The sequence below is a fragment of the Plectropomus leopardus genome, chromosome 9 (assembly GCF_008729295.1).
Source record: "Plectropomus leopardus isolate mb chromosome 9, YSFRI_Pleo_2.0, whole genome shotgun sequence".
Classification (NCBI taxonomy): domain Eukaryota; kingdom Metazoa; phylum Chordata; class Actinopteri; order Perciformes; family Serranidae; genus Plectropomus; species Plectropomus leopardus.
The window spans coordinates 34,445,502-34,460,080 of record NC_056471.1 but is presented as its reverse complement, the minus strand read 5'-3'; positions in this window follow the sequence as shown (position 1 = coordinate 34,460,080).

The window sequence follows — 14,579 nt, the reverse complement described above, 5'->3', positions numbered from 1 at the left end:
ACAGTGCTTCGTGGAGATGTTTGAGGAGGGGCGGCGAGGAAGCGGCAGGGCAGCCAGGGCGGTCTGCAGGCAGCCAGACTGCTGAGGCAGCAGAAAAAAGGAGGCCAGCTGAGGAGGAACACGACTGTGCCGCCACCGCCGCCTGAATCCGCTGAGCGAGCAGTTCACGGCTTTGAAATTAACATTGATAAAGTAGTCCCCCCCACCTCGCCCCCCCCCCAACGTGTGGAGCCTGAGTGCTAAATCACAGAGCGGCGACTCGCTCGTCAGACTGAATGGGTGCAGCGGCCTACATGTTAAAAATACAGAGCTGCAGTCAGGCCGCCACCGCGCCACAACACCTGCTGACGGAGAGAGCGACCTCTGCGTCCTCTGTGGAAACACACAGAAACGACTCTGTGAGCTCCACACCGACGGCGACACGCTGACGCAGAGAAAAGCTCTGAATTCAAAAGAGCCCCTTAGCTCAACACTGAAGAGCAGAAACTGGTTTTATTGATTATCATTATTAATCAGCTTCACCTCTGACCTCTGACCCCGCCAGCATAAGAGTCTCTATAAACTTAGGAGAAAACTCATCAGAGGAAACCGAATCGGAGGCCTGTTTCACACTGAGAGAGCAGATCTGTTTTTGGCAGCTCCACATTGTTTTACGATTTTAAAATTTGGTTTCTGCAAATCAAACTCCAAACCACATTTGGAGTTTAGTTTAAAATGTGATTCCACTCTGATGTGCTGAGTGCGGACGCTCTGGACGCTCTGGACGCTCACAGTGTGCTTTGTGCTGAACTTTCTGCTGAACGTTTGTGAGCAGCTGGCTGTCTTTTTTTGAACCAGATGAGTTTGCTTGAAATCACCCACTAGCGGGAGCATTTATTGGTCCGTGCGCCGCAGTGCATTCTGGTCATTGTAGTTTTTCTGCCACAGTTTTCTCTCCTCATGCAGCAGCACATTCTGAAGTGTCTTTCTGCAGCAGAGACAGAGCAGGTTTATTTGAGGACTTTCTTAGTTTATCAGTGAAATACTTCTTTCACAACAATCATTAATTCATCTGTTATCTGTTCAGACAATGAATAAAATGAAATCTATGAAAATATTATGAAAATATAAAAGCTTTTAAAGCGGCAGCAGGCTGAGGTGAGACGAGCTGTGATTTCAGCAGCAGGTGAAACATGTCCACACTTTTCTCTTTAAATGTTATTTTAAATCAAATCAGCTGTGTCTCATCAGGACTCTGAGCGTGGACATTAAACTGTGTGTTTACACATCCTCAGCCTGTCTCCGTATGGGGGGGGGGGTGGTCCCAGTGGGGGTAAACATGCCTTTGGGTGGGGGTGCACGTCGAGAGACACGACGTGACCTTTCCAGCAGCGGCTGATGAACGTCACCAGCTGAGCATTTGACCTTTTCCACCTGTGTGTGAAACCCTGCTGAAAAAAATCATTTCCTCTGTCTCTCTCCCTCCGTCTCCCTGTCTCTCTGTTTCTCCATCTGTCTCTGTCCATCTGTGTGTCTCTGCGTGGACGGGGCAGCATTGTGCAGGTCCATTAGTGTAATGAAGGAGAGAATAACTCAGCGAGTTGTGCTGACTTTACATCAGGAGACGTTTACACTCACAGGCTCATTTCTCAACAATCTGCTGCAGCTCCTTTCTCTTCACACACACACACACACACACACACACACACACACACACACACACACACACACACACACACACACACACACACACACACACACACACACAGGCTTCATGTGTGACCTCACTTCCTGTCAGAGTGGCAGCGGTGGCCCGGCAGCTGCTGTCTGTCTGTCTGTGACAGTCTGCAGCAGTTTGCTTCTCCACCGTTTGTCTCCTGGATCACTTGACGTCCACACAGAGTGAGACAAGACTGGGAGCTGTGGACTGATGGACAGCTGACTCATCTCGGGAACAGAGACTACTGATGTCCTCTACTGATGTCCTCTGACAGCAGTCAGCTGCTCCTCACTGCTGCTGATGTTCACTGAGCATCTGTCCTGCTGCAACCGCGCCTCCATCATTACCTGGAGGGTTTTTTGTTCAGGTTCGGTGCTCTGCTTCATCATCATCATCATCATCATCATCATCATCACCTCCCGCTGCTCTGATTGTCCGTCACGTTCTCACTGTCAACTCATCAAATACGTCCACTCTGTCACTGTTTCTGCGTACGAGCGTTGGCGTTGCACCAGGTGTGTCATGTGGAACGCTGGGACGGCATCAGGTGATAACGCTGCCGGTGACCATGTCATGTAAGGAGTGTGAGTGCGCTTACAGGGCGTGTGGATGGTCCCACAAACGACTGACTTCTACGGGAGTCTAGAGTCCGCTTCCTGTGCAGATGTGAGGGTTTTTTTTCTGCACCTTACCATGAGCGTCCTCTGCCTAAAACTAACTATCCGTGACTTTGTTGCTTAAACCGAACCATCATGACGGTCTGCATATGTCACCATGTGCTGTTGTGTAAACATAAGCATGTGCTGCTTCGTCCCAGCATGTGCATTTGTTGACATCACGGAGCATACCTAACGCGTCATCAGTAGACGCAGAAGGTCACTGACAGAGCGCCACCATGTGACGAGTTTGGACGACAACGTGTCAACTCGATCTGTCTGTAGCTTCTGAGGGACAAAACATCCTGCTGGCTTCTCCACACCTGATCACCGGACAAGTCTGCCTAAAACACACACACACACACACACACTCACACACACACACACACACTCACACACACTCACACACACACAGTCTCAGTGGTTATGTGTTTCAGATGAACTTTCCCATGATGCACTATGGTGGGCTGAATGGGTTTTATCCTGTTGTGTGAATAAAATCTGAATTTTAATCAGTTATTATCAGTAATTACTGTTCATACGTGACGTCTGCTTTGGTCTCTTCTGATGGATGTCGGATGTTTCTTTGTAGCTTTTCTCACACTTCCTAATTAGGATTTAAGTGCCTTTTTGTTTTGCTGACCTTCTGTCTGCAAGAATTCAGTTGACCTGTTAAAGACGCCTGAATTTCAGTTGGAAAGCAATGTTTGACTGTTTTCATTTCCTGCAGCCGCAACTCAAATCTGCAGGAGAAAAGCACCTAAACTCTCATATAATCCTCACATGTCCAGCTGCTTCTCTGACTTTATACTTCAGCCCTCCGCCCACCGAGCTGCTGCACACTTTCAGGCTGTCTTTATATCTTCACTGTTTGTTTGACACATATGGCTTCTACATCTTACTGTTTATTCTGTATATTATTCTGCACATCAGTCTCAACTTCACGCTGACAGGCTTATCTGATCTGATATTAATTTCAGCCTCACAGGTTCATCACAGCGACAGTGTGAGAGCGAGCAAACACTCACACTGAAGATTTATGATTCTCCACAACTTCTCTGAATGATCAACGTATTTCACTCTGCATCCGTCTTCAGTCTGACTCTCTGTCCACTGCAGCTGATATCTGCGGGGGGGGATTCCCTAACCAATCACCAATGAATCTATCTGAATGCATGTGCAACATCAGCATGCCGCCGCACGCCTGTTCTGCTCTGAAAAGGCCAAAATAAACAGAGCGGCGTGAGCGCGGCGATGACGTCACCACAAACACAAGTCAGACAGAAAACTGATGACGTCATTCAGGCTGATTTAAAGTCAAATTGTGAACATCAGGTAAATATTCACAGACTAAAAGAATTACGTGGTCACTCCTGCCTGTTGACAGATCACACTCTGAGCACAGAGTTTGCCCTGCAGTTCACAGCAGGATAATATCCATATTCAATAATAATAAATAATAATAATAATAAAATAAATAATAAACTGCATGTAAAAACTTTTCACACAACTGTGATGCAACTGTGGCTCAAAGTTGAAGCAGGAAGCTTGAAAACGTTTTAATGTTTTCAGTAATAACAGAAAGAAAGACACACAGAAATGAGACGGTCCATGTTAGAGCAGTAAACATCATCACTTCCGTACACAGAAACACTGTAATTAGATAATAAAAGTGTCCATGATGCTTCATGTTTCACTCTGATAGTAATTATAAAATCAGAGAAATAAAATGTTAATGTGTTCAGATTTGGTCCGGTGAGTAAAACCATTCCGCTTATTTTTAGGATAGATGGTGTTATTTTGTGGTGTGTGTGTGTGTGTGTGTGTGTGTGTGTGTGTGTGTGAGAGAGAGAAGCAGCAGTCATTGACAATGATACATTATTACAGCCAATCAAACAATGAGCATAATATCTGCGGTGTTTGTGAAGATTGCATGGCTTTATGTAAAAACACTGCCATTATTTCCAAACAGTCTTCAAAAACAAAAGGATAAATATGTCCATTTTCCAACTTTGCTCCCATTTCATGCTGCTCTCTTGCTTTTCATTTCACGCTCTGTTTCAGCCTATTTATAGAAGAGACGGAGGAGGAGGCAGGAGGCCATTACTGACAGGAACCAACCTGACTCTGAGTGTGTGTGTGTGTGTGTGTGTGTGTGTGTGTGTGTGTGTGTGTGTGTGTGTGTGTGTGAGATATTCTGCTGTGGACTGTGTGTTTTGTTGCAGCTTCTGTTAAAAATCTGATTGCAGCTTGTTTTTGGTGAAACATGTCTGAGATTCGAATGTTACAGAAACAGTTTTTTGTTTGTCTTCACTTAGTTTTCATGTTTGTAGAAAAGTCCACACATTAAAATAAATAAACCAGAATCAAGTGTAAACTGCAGCTCCTCAGAAATGAAAAATCAGTCAACTTTAACCCCCTGAAACCCGAGCAAAATGGCTTTGATTTCTTTCAAAAACATGGGAAGAAGGCAATGAGCAACAAAAGAAATGACCCAAAAATGAGCTAGAAATTAGTAGAAAAAAAGTAAATTACCTCAAAATTAGTCATTAAAAATAAATAGAAATAGATTTTTTTTTTCCCCTGGCGTTTTAAAAATTGTTTTAATTTTATTTTTATTGATTTATTGCAGTTTGTGGAACATTTGTCATTAAGTTGCTCATAGCTTCGTTTTTTCATGTTTTTGAAAAAGAAGAAATTGCCCCAATTTTTTCAGGGTTCAAAGGTTTAAATACTTGTGAAAGATGTCTGAAAGCAGCACAAGAAAAGTGACGTCCCTCCAGGCTTCAAGGGGTTAAATGTCTTAGGGACTGTTCTCACACTGTTTCTTGTTTCAGCGTGTCAAGCGTGAACATTTACCGACAGGGACGGACAGAGAAACTTTGATTCGAGTCACATATTCACGTCCTCACAGAATGGGGATGTTTCTGAGCGCCACGCTGTGAACAGTTTACGGATTACAAAATTTTCATCTCTTTATTCCCTCTGATACACATTTTGTGATTTCCTGATGGCTTTTTGTGTTGATTTGTCCTTTACAGAGCTTCATATCTGTGTTTCCTGCTCTTTAACGACAGTTTCTGTCTGTGTGTGTTTCCCTGCTGTCCTGATTGTCTCATCAGTTTCACCTGTCCCTCAACGGCTCTGCACTCACCTGTTTTCACTCCACAATCAGCTCCTCTCTACATAAACCTGCTCACTCCTCCTGTCCTCTGTTAGTCTGTCTGTCCCTCTGTGTCTTTGTGCCACTAATCTCCTCCCCTGATCATTCTGGCCCAGAGAAGACATTTACTGGCCACGATCGTCTTTTCTTTGTCTCATCAGAAAAAAATCTGCTGCTCATTTGGAGATGAATCAGTTCTGTGTTTGTCCTCTCAGAAGAAATAAGGAGCAGAAGAATAAACCAGCAGCAGTTGTTTAGTTGTGCTCACAGGCTTCTCAGAGGTTTCTCTACTCTGAGAACAGATAAAACACACCGAGCTGAAGCTGGAGTTTCTTCACCGACACAAAATTCTTAAACTTTGCAGCTCCTTTACGAGATCATCAAGATGTCTTTTGGATCTTACCGTTGATTATTTCAGACAAAGATCAGAGCAGTGAGAGAAGAAGGCTGTTTCTGAGCTGAATTTAACAGGTCTGAGAAAATGCTCCAGATCACACTGATGTTAAAGCTCAGTTGTGTCGAAAAGACAATTTGCAGCAGGTTTCCATTACAGATTTAAAAATAACTTTATCTATATTTAGTAAACATGTATAAAACTCAAAGCAGAGCTGAATGTGTTTCCACTGAGTGATGCTGTGTGACTTCTCCTCTGGTGATAACATCCCAGTAACCATGGCGATGGATGTTCAAAACATCAGCAGCTTTATTTCTATTGCAGCCACCAAACTAGCCGTCATTATTTCCAATCCAAGGCCCCGTAGGCGTTATGGAGCCATGGTGGAAAGGCGAGCCCCTTATACATGGGAGCGGCCACGTATGAGGGATTTCTGGGAGATGTAGTCCACAATTTCACAGAGGAATTGTGGGTTAAAAACTTTCTCAGAGTTATGTGATGCAATAACAGCTCTTGTAGCTCCTGCTGCATCATGAGGGAGCCAGTTCCTACTGACAAGCACATAGACACAGCATCATGTGACCTCACAGCGTCATGTGACCTAGAAAAGACGAAAAAGGGTTTCCACTGCAGTTTGGACAAATATGGCTTTTTACAATTGTCTTCAATACCACCTCATGCCAAAGGAAAAACTTTTTTTGTGTTAAATGGGAGTTTTTTCCAGATTGACATGTTTCCCTCAGGTGTATTTTATATTCAGTTTCAACTTGTGCAATTTGATGGCTAAAGGAAACCCGCCTTGTGAATGTGTCCTGTCACACTTTAACTGTTGCTCATTTAGTCAGAACATACATCTGTGTGCTCATGATGCCCTGCCACCAGGCTGCAGGCTCCGCCCGGCTGATAGTCGGGCTGCAGCCTGCAGCTGCAGTGTCCTGTCGGCCATGCTGCAGCAGACGGAGATCGTCCTGTCAGATCTCATCAGTGCTGTGAAGTTTTGCAGCTCAGCTCGCAGCGCGGTGCAGCGTGGCTTCTTGTATATTTACTGTGATTTCTGCTGTCGACTCTCACTCTGGAGTTTCTCCCCCCTTAAATTAAATCTGGCTAATAGCAGTGGGTGGGGGATTTATTTCCTGACGGTTTAAAAACCACCACACTTACTTCCTATTACACTTACAAATATTGAGCTCATGCATAATTTAACCTCCCGCCCACATCCAAAATGCTGCAATCGACTTCATTATTTATTTTAACGGCACTTCAATAATTTATGCCCGTGTGTATGAGAGCCATCAGAACAGACTGCTGCTCACTTAATTACCAGGGCTGCCAGCTCGCTCAACTTCTCTGGTATTAAACAGAGTATTAGCCAGGATTAGACCTCACACACACACACTCACACACACTCACACACACACACACATTATTTATTGCTTTCTAATGAGGAGGGAGTTAGCCGAGCTAGCACACAGCCTCTCCTCAGTGATTATTTAAAGTGAGAGCAGATGCAAGGCTCGTCACGCAGCGCCTCACATATCGGGCCGGGATTGGATGGGATGACCAGCGCACACGCTCAGATCGATACTAGATTAAGCTGTTATGTCCACTTAGAGCTGATATAATAGGAATAATGGATTCCAGTGGGAGAGCACTCTGATTTGCTCCGATTCAGCTGTGATTTATGGCCGCTGCTACTTTAAACGGGCCGCTTAAAAAATGAGACTTTTCATAATAAATACTTTCCAGAGTGCTGCAGATCAATTGTGCCGGCAGAATGATGAAGACAGATGGTTTTTCTGTATGTGGCTGACTCGTCGCTGCAGACTTATGTACTTTACCATCTCTGCTGCCTGGAAAAGAGGCCTTATGCAGCGGAAGATGGATTAAGTGGCTTTTTATTTTGAGTGTTACTTAGAGACAGAAAAAGATGGAAAGAGAGAGAAAAAGCATTGGTCTGACTTTGGGTGTGTGACAGGTCTGATGCAGCAGTCTGAGTGCACAGGAGATGACTTCACATTTATACAGCAGAGAGAAAACAAGGGAACAAAGGAAGTTAAAGGTGTACCTCCTCTGTGCCCCAACTGGACTTCCAGGTTCCTGTTCTCCAAACCAGGAAACCAAGGAATCTGCTTTGGTTTTTGGTGCAAACATTAAAACACACAATCAACATATCAAGACTAATGATAACTACTGCACTCAAGAACTTTAATAGATAATAGAAAATGTTACAATAAATATGGTTTAAAAAAGTACTGCAACATGATAAATATGTGCCATGTAGCTGTTTGAGAATAAGCTGTAAAGTTTGTGCAAAAGTTCACAGCAGAGTAAATATGTAATGTGCAATTATTAATATAAATTCAATGGAGAATAAACTAGTGACCTTTCAGATTCAGTTCGGAGTCTTGAGTACATTGTCTGTCATGGTTTTAGTCCTCAGGCTTTCTAATAATTCAAACTGTTGAATATTTGAATAGAAAGACATCAGTAAACCAATCCCAGTGATAATAATCAGTCTATGAGTAAAACCGCAACATTACAGGAGAATGAGAGTCGTCAGTGATGTTCGTGCTTCGGCAGCATGTGATCTGTGACATTTTATAAATTGTCTTTAATATAAATGAGGCTCTGAGTGTTGCAGCTCCTCTGTGCTTCAGAAAGCTTCATTACAAATTTACAGACGGAGGAGTTTTTGAGGCACCAGTATTAATCTAAGACCTAACTTATAGTGAGCCATTTTACGCATGTTGGGCAGAACAGAAAATGTGTTTAATGAAACAAAAAAGCACAGGAGAGGGTATCTGATTGTTCAAACCACCTGGAGAGGGTGTTAAAGACACATTGTAGTCAGTTGAAAAGGTGTAAATGCATTTTTTGTCTCCCTGATCATCAGTTCTGTCCTCTGTGATGAACGATCTCACTGTCACATAGAAAACTTTATTTTAAAAAATGAAGGGTGAGAGAATGAGTCAAAGAACGCCCTGGAAGACAAGAAAAATATTTCATCCATATGACTTTTGTTTTATGGATGAACGTCAGCCTGCTGAACATCCCACTGAACAAACAGAAAATGCTGGTTTCAGTCCGAAGGCTGTTCAGCAGTTATTATAGAAGTCACTGTATTTCTGCAGACAGCCACAAAACTCCTTGAATATCCTGGAGAAAATAACCGGTGTCCCTCAGGGTTCTTTCCTGGGACCCATTCTGTTCCATGTTTTTATACATCATTTTGTTAAGGATATTTAAGCAAAAATACACTTCTATGCAGATGACACTGTCATTTATCTGCATGTTTCCTCCACAGTTCAGACAGCATTTCAGTCACTCCAAACTGCTCTGCTGGCTTTAAAATTTGTTTTTAATGCTCAGAAAACAAATGTCATGGTGTTCTTAAGTGCTCGCTTACAGTTGCTTGATGATTTTGTGAGATCCGGTGGTAAATTAATTACAAGTTCTCTTGCACAAGTACTCAGGTATTTGTATAGACATCAAGCCTTCAGGTAATGTACATGTTGCTAATCCGGCTCAAAGTAAAGATTGGTTTGTGTTTTAGAAATAAAACTTCTTTTACTTTTGATGTCAAAGTTGTTGAAGCTACTTTTCTTTCTTGATGGGGCGTCCTTAACGCACCAGCTCATTCTGCATGATTCAGTGGGTCGGAAATCACTGACACAGAAAACGCCGTTGGTATATTTTTATGTTCAAAGTGATTCCAGTTCACCTGTTCACCTTTCTCTGTCTCAGCTCTGGTTGTTATCAGCCAAATGTTTGCTTTTTAATATTCCCCCAGGCTTCGACAGATCTGGGGAAAATGCTTTTTCCTGCTTTGCACTTTGGGCATGAAATCATCTGCAAAAACATCTAAAGTCTAAACTTTTCTATCCTTTGAAGATTTTAAGGGTGCCATGAGGAATGTGATGATGGAGGCTTGAGTTTTGTTTGTGTTTCTGAGAGGCCGCTGTGTTTGACAGCTGTTCCTCATTTTTAAAATGATTTTTTTGTACATGCTGCATATGTTGTATTTTAATATGCTGTGATTTGCATGTCTGTGACTTTGGCCAGGTCTCTGCTGAAAAAGAGACAGTGATCTCAATGGGACTTTCTGGTCAAATGGAGAAAAATAATGTGCAGAAGCTGTTCATCTGTTGGGTCTTATTTACTGAAACCAAACAGTTTCAGGAGGACCGACCCTGCCGAGCGTCAGGGCCCCCTGAACCTTCATTAGCAAAATGTCAGATTAACGCATACTGACCACGAAGAGACTCGAAATGAGATGTGAAAAGGTAACTACAAACAGAGTCAAAATAACTACAAAATTGGGCAAAACTACAGCAAAGAAACAAAACGACAACAGAGACAAAACGACCTCAAAGAGACATAAAACCACCACAGAGTCCATGTGTCTGGCTCCTGTGTAGGCGAGGTGGTGGGGCCCTTCGCATATCTGAGCCCAGGGGCCCATCGTCTCATGATCTGAGTCTCCTTTAGTGTAAACAAACGTGAAAAGTGTGTTAAATCTCATCTGGATTTTCTCTGAATATGAAACCTGTGAAAAGTAGTTATTCAGACTGAAGCTGAACCAGCAGCTGCACTTCGTCACTTCTTTACTTCGTCTCGCTGCTTGTTTGAGAGGAAATTGGTCCATTTTACCGACACTTAGAATAACTATAGCGTGAATACCTGCATTTGTCAGACAGTAGTGCAGTGCTGAGTAAATGCTGTTGAGCTGGACTGAATGTGTGTGGAAGTGAATATCAGCACATCTGAAGCTTTAAATAGAGAAATCTATCTTACAGGAAACACGTGGAATTCTTTCAGAGTGTTTCACTTTCACAGAAAAACATTTTGATCCAAAACTGTGACTCGTGACACACAGAAATCAGCCTTTGAGTGTTTTATTTGTGCAGCCGAACACAGAGGATGAAGACCTGACCCCCACCCCCAACATGCTGTCATCATCATCATCATCAGTGCCTCATGAATAACCGTATTAAATGAAAAAATGAAAAAGAAAAATGATTACCGCTGCCTCCCGTAATGGTTTGCCAAAATCTCGTTTGGAGACACGGACCCTCCATCTTTCTGCGAGCGGCCGGCGTTGTGAGCGCACTGATGCGGCAGATTTAATTTATGGCGCGTTATTAGACATTATCAGGCTGCTGAATAGGAAATAACAGCTGTCCCTTTTCTCCGTGCAAAGCCACGCCAAAGCAGCCTGATAAGATTGGCTCCCAACACCACATTGTCATTTAAGGACATTGTATTTTCCTCATTTCTTTTCTTTGTCGACGCCGGCGCAGACGACATGTTCAAGTCTGAAGGATTTGGATGCTTCAGCACGCCAGGGCTTTTCAAACGGAGAGAGGCATCGCTCTCCTGGAGCGCATTTATCTCTCTATGTTGAATGAATCTTCACAAGTGCAGGTTTTTCTTTTTCTTTTTTTTTTTTTTTTTTGCAACAGAAAATTCACGGTAACAAAAGATTCCTGCTGCCAAAATGAGCCGGCGAGCCACAGAGACAGAATTATATTGATAACTCGCAGAATAAAGCAATTTCTTTTTTATCATAGTTTCATATTGCGCCCTGTGCAATGGCCCGTGAGGTAAATTTACTCTCGGAGCACTTCTCTGCAATATATAGTCCTCCTCCTCCCCCCACACCCCCGCACTGCCGCGCTCCTCTCTGGCTGCCATATTTGCTCTCTAAAACCAGTCCTAATGTATCAATTGTTCTGATCTGGCTCTGCTCGAGTGTGAACAAACAAATTGGATTGTGCCCCCGTCCCCCAAATAGCTTTCCCCTTATCCGCCCCCGCCCGGCCGACAGGGCTGTTCACTACATATTTTCATGGAACATCTCAATCCAGGCAATTTCTGCAGCACACACACACACACACGCAGAGGCAGAGACCTTTAAAACCATTTCCCAAGGTCAGAACAAATGGCCAGACTGTAGTGGCATATAATGATAAAAGCACTCAGAGTGGCTGCTGCTAAAGTGCCTTTCCAAAAACACAAAATGGCCTCTCCATCCCCGCTGTGTGTCACTCCTTCAGTGTGCAGGGAGGTGACGCCACCGCCACCATCGCGGACTGCGCCGAGCTTTTCACAACGCTTTTATCTGGATACAATAAACGGCGTCTTACAGGATGAAAGCAGCCACCGGCGCGCTCTCACTTTGATTTTCTACTGGGGAAGAGTCTGACACCAGCGCCGTGTTTATTCTCTGCTGTCAGGAGGAAGCTGCAGCACATGAGCCGCTCACCGTCATGTATGATGTGATACACACACACACACACACACACACACACAGACGGAGGCTGAGCAGCCGCCTCAGCCCAACAAAAGCTCTTTTCACTGATTTTCTTCCTGAACAGAAGCTGATGGACAAACGCGGCCGCTCTGTGCACAATGAGTCATGTTTGACCTGCACCTGCTCGCCGCTCTGCTGCGCTCGCTCTCTTCAGCTCGTTTCTGTTTTCTAACCTTCAAGCGGCCACAAACGTTTGTGTGCAGCCGCTCCGAGCTGAGATTTCTTTTTTTCGTTCTGTGCAGATTTACTGCAGAGCACTGAGTCGCTCCACACAGGTCACATGTTCTCCGCAATGTAACGTGGAGTTTAATAAAGAGAAATAAAGAAGCATTCAGTCTGATCATCAGATTAGCGAGGACCCTGTGAACCAGCAGCTGATTTTTATCAGTTTTCACTCCCTTTCTCACTCCCTTTATCGCTGTCTTTGACTGAATTTACTCATTCATTCTGAAAATAGCAATATTCCTGTGAAGCTGTTTACACGACTAATGAACATGAAAATGACTAAACTAACACTCCAGCTTACATGCAGCCGTGCACACTCTGATTAAAACATTTTTATGATTATAGTCTTTTTTCTGCATGGTACATGCTAACTACATGTGCTTTCTTTTTAAGTTATTGTTACATAAAATCACAGAACTGTTGCTGAAGACGCTCCAGATTTCACTGTGACCACGACGCTTTTCTGTGTGTGTGTGTGTGTGTGTGGTCACGGAGCACACAGAGCGCGGCAGCCTTCAGGCTCGGCTGGCTGCCGCTGAACCAGATGAAGTCAGGACGAGCAGTTGACAAGCAAACACATCTGAGTTCATGATGAGCGCGTGACTTCAGAGGAGCTTTACCTGCCACCGTTCATCCATCAGAGGCCGAGCGGGCCACACGCTAAGCGCCAAATAATGGCCGCCATTGTTCCGCTCACTGACTCCTGCCCCCCCCCCACACACACACACACAAACACACACACACTGCTGCACCCAGTCCACTGCTCTGAGGAAGGAGGACAGCGAGTGGCCGTGTCACTGCCCTGATCTAACAGTGAACACGTGACGCTCCACATTAAGCGGCTCAATGAGGCGTGGCCTAACAATGCTCTTCACACGCGTCCTGTACCAGGAGTTACAGGAAAAAGCTGCTTCTTTGATTAAAGCAATTCATCATCGGCGCCGTTATTAAAAGGCGTCCTGTGACACGCAGAGTTATCTCGCATCACTGCCGACACACAAAGCACCGAGGCTGCTGGGAAAAACTGCTGTTACTACAGCGCTGTGGTGACGGCGGTCTGCTCCGTCAGATGGTTTCACTTCTGACACTCGTTCATCTGATTCTTCTGCAGAGTCAGAGCTTACCTCCAACATTCAGAGGAGCAGACGCCTCCTGCACCTCCAAACACACAAGACTTTTGTTTTTGTCGACTTTAATGTGACTTTATTTTATGTTTGATCTGAGACAGAAAACTAACCAACACAAACTGAACTTTTATGATGATCATTTTAACGCTCCAGTGTCAGTTTTTGGGGGGATTTAGTGGCATCTAGCAGTGAGGAGTGCAGATTATCTGTCAGGTTGAAACGCTGTTAACGCTAGCACGTTAGGGCGCGTTAGGGCACCTACAGGGCAGGAGGAAGGGGGGTGAACTAGTCCAACAAACCCCAAACTTTCCTGCAGGAGTCCAGTGTTCACTTCCCGTCTGAATGTTACATTTTTTCTCCACCTCACCATGTGCCTTCTTCTCTAATCTTAACCATCCGTGCCAGCATGTGTGTTTGTTGACGTCACAGAAGCAGCATCCCGAAACATCAACATCAGACACAGAAGGATACCTTAGGCGTGACATGTAGACGCAGAAGGATACCTGGGGCGTGACATGTAGATGTGAAGGTCCACTGACAAAGCAGTCACGTGAGACGACACGTGGTCTGATCTGAAGTGTCGCTCTTTTCACATCATGTTTTTCCTGGCGCGTGCTCTACCAAGGCGCCACCCTTCGCAGAAACCACACGTAGACTTTAGTAATTGAGAACATGTCTGACACGGACCACCTGCTTTTGTGTGCAACATGTGTGGAAAGTGAACTCCACTCTGAGAAAAGTTAGTTTGGGAGCGCAGCTCGAGTCATCTCACTGCTGCTTGTAGCTGATGGCGGAAACACACTCAGAGCTGCTCCTCTTGGTTTCAGGATTTGTGCGTCAGTCGGCCCACTCGTCCTCCCTGTGGTCTCCTGGACGTTAGAGACGTATGAGACTGCTGCTCGTCTCCGGCCTGCAGAGAGGTGTCCGCTGCTGAAAGGTTTCATCAGAGATGGAAGAAGAAGCATCAGCCTCACTGCTGTTCATCCAAATATTTGTGCATAA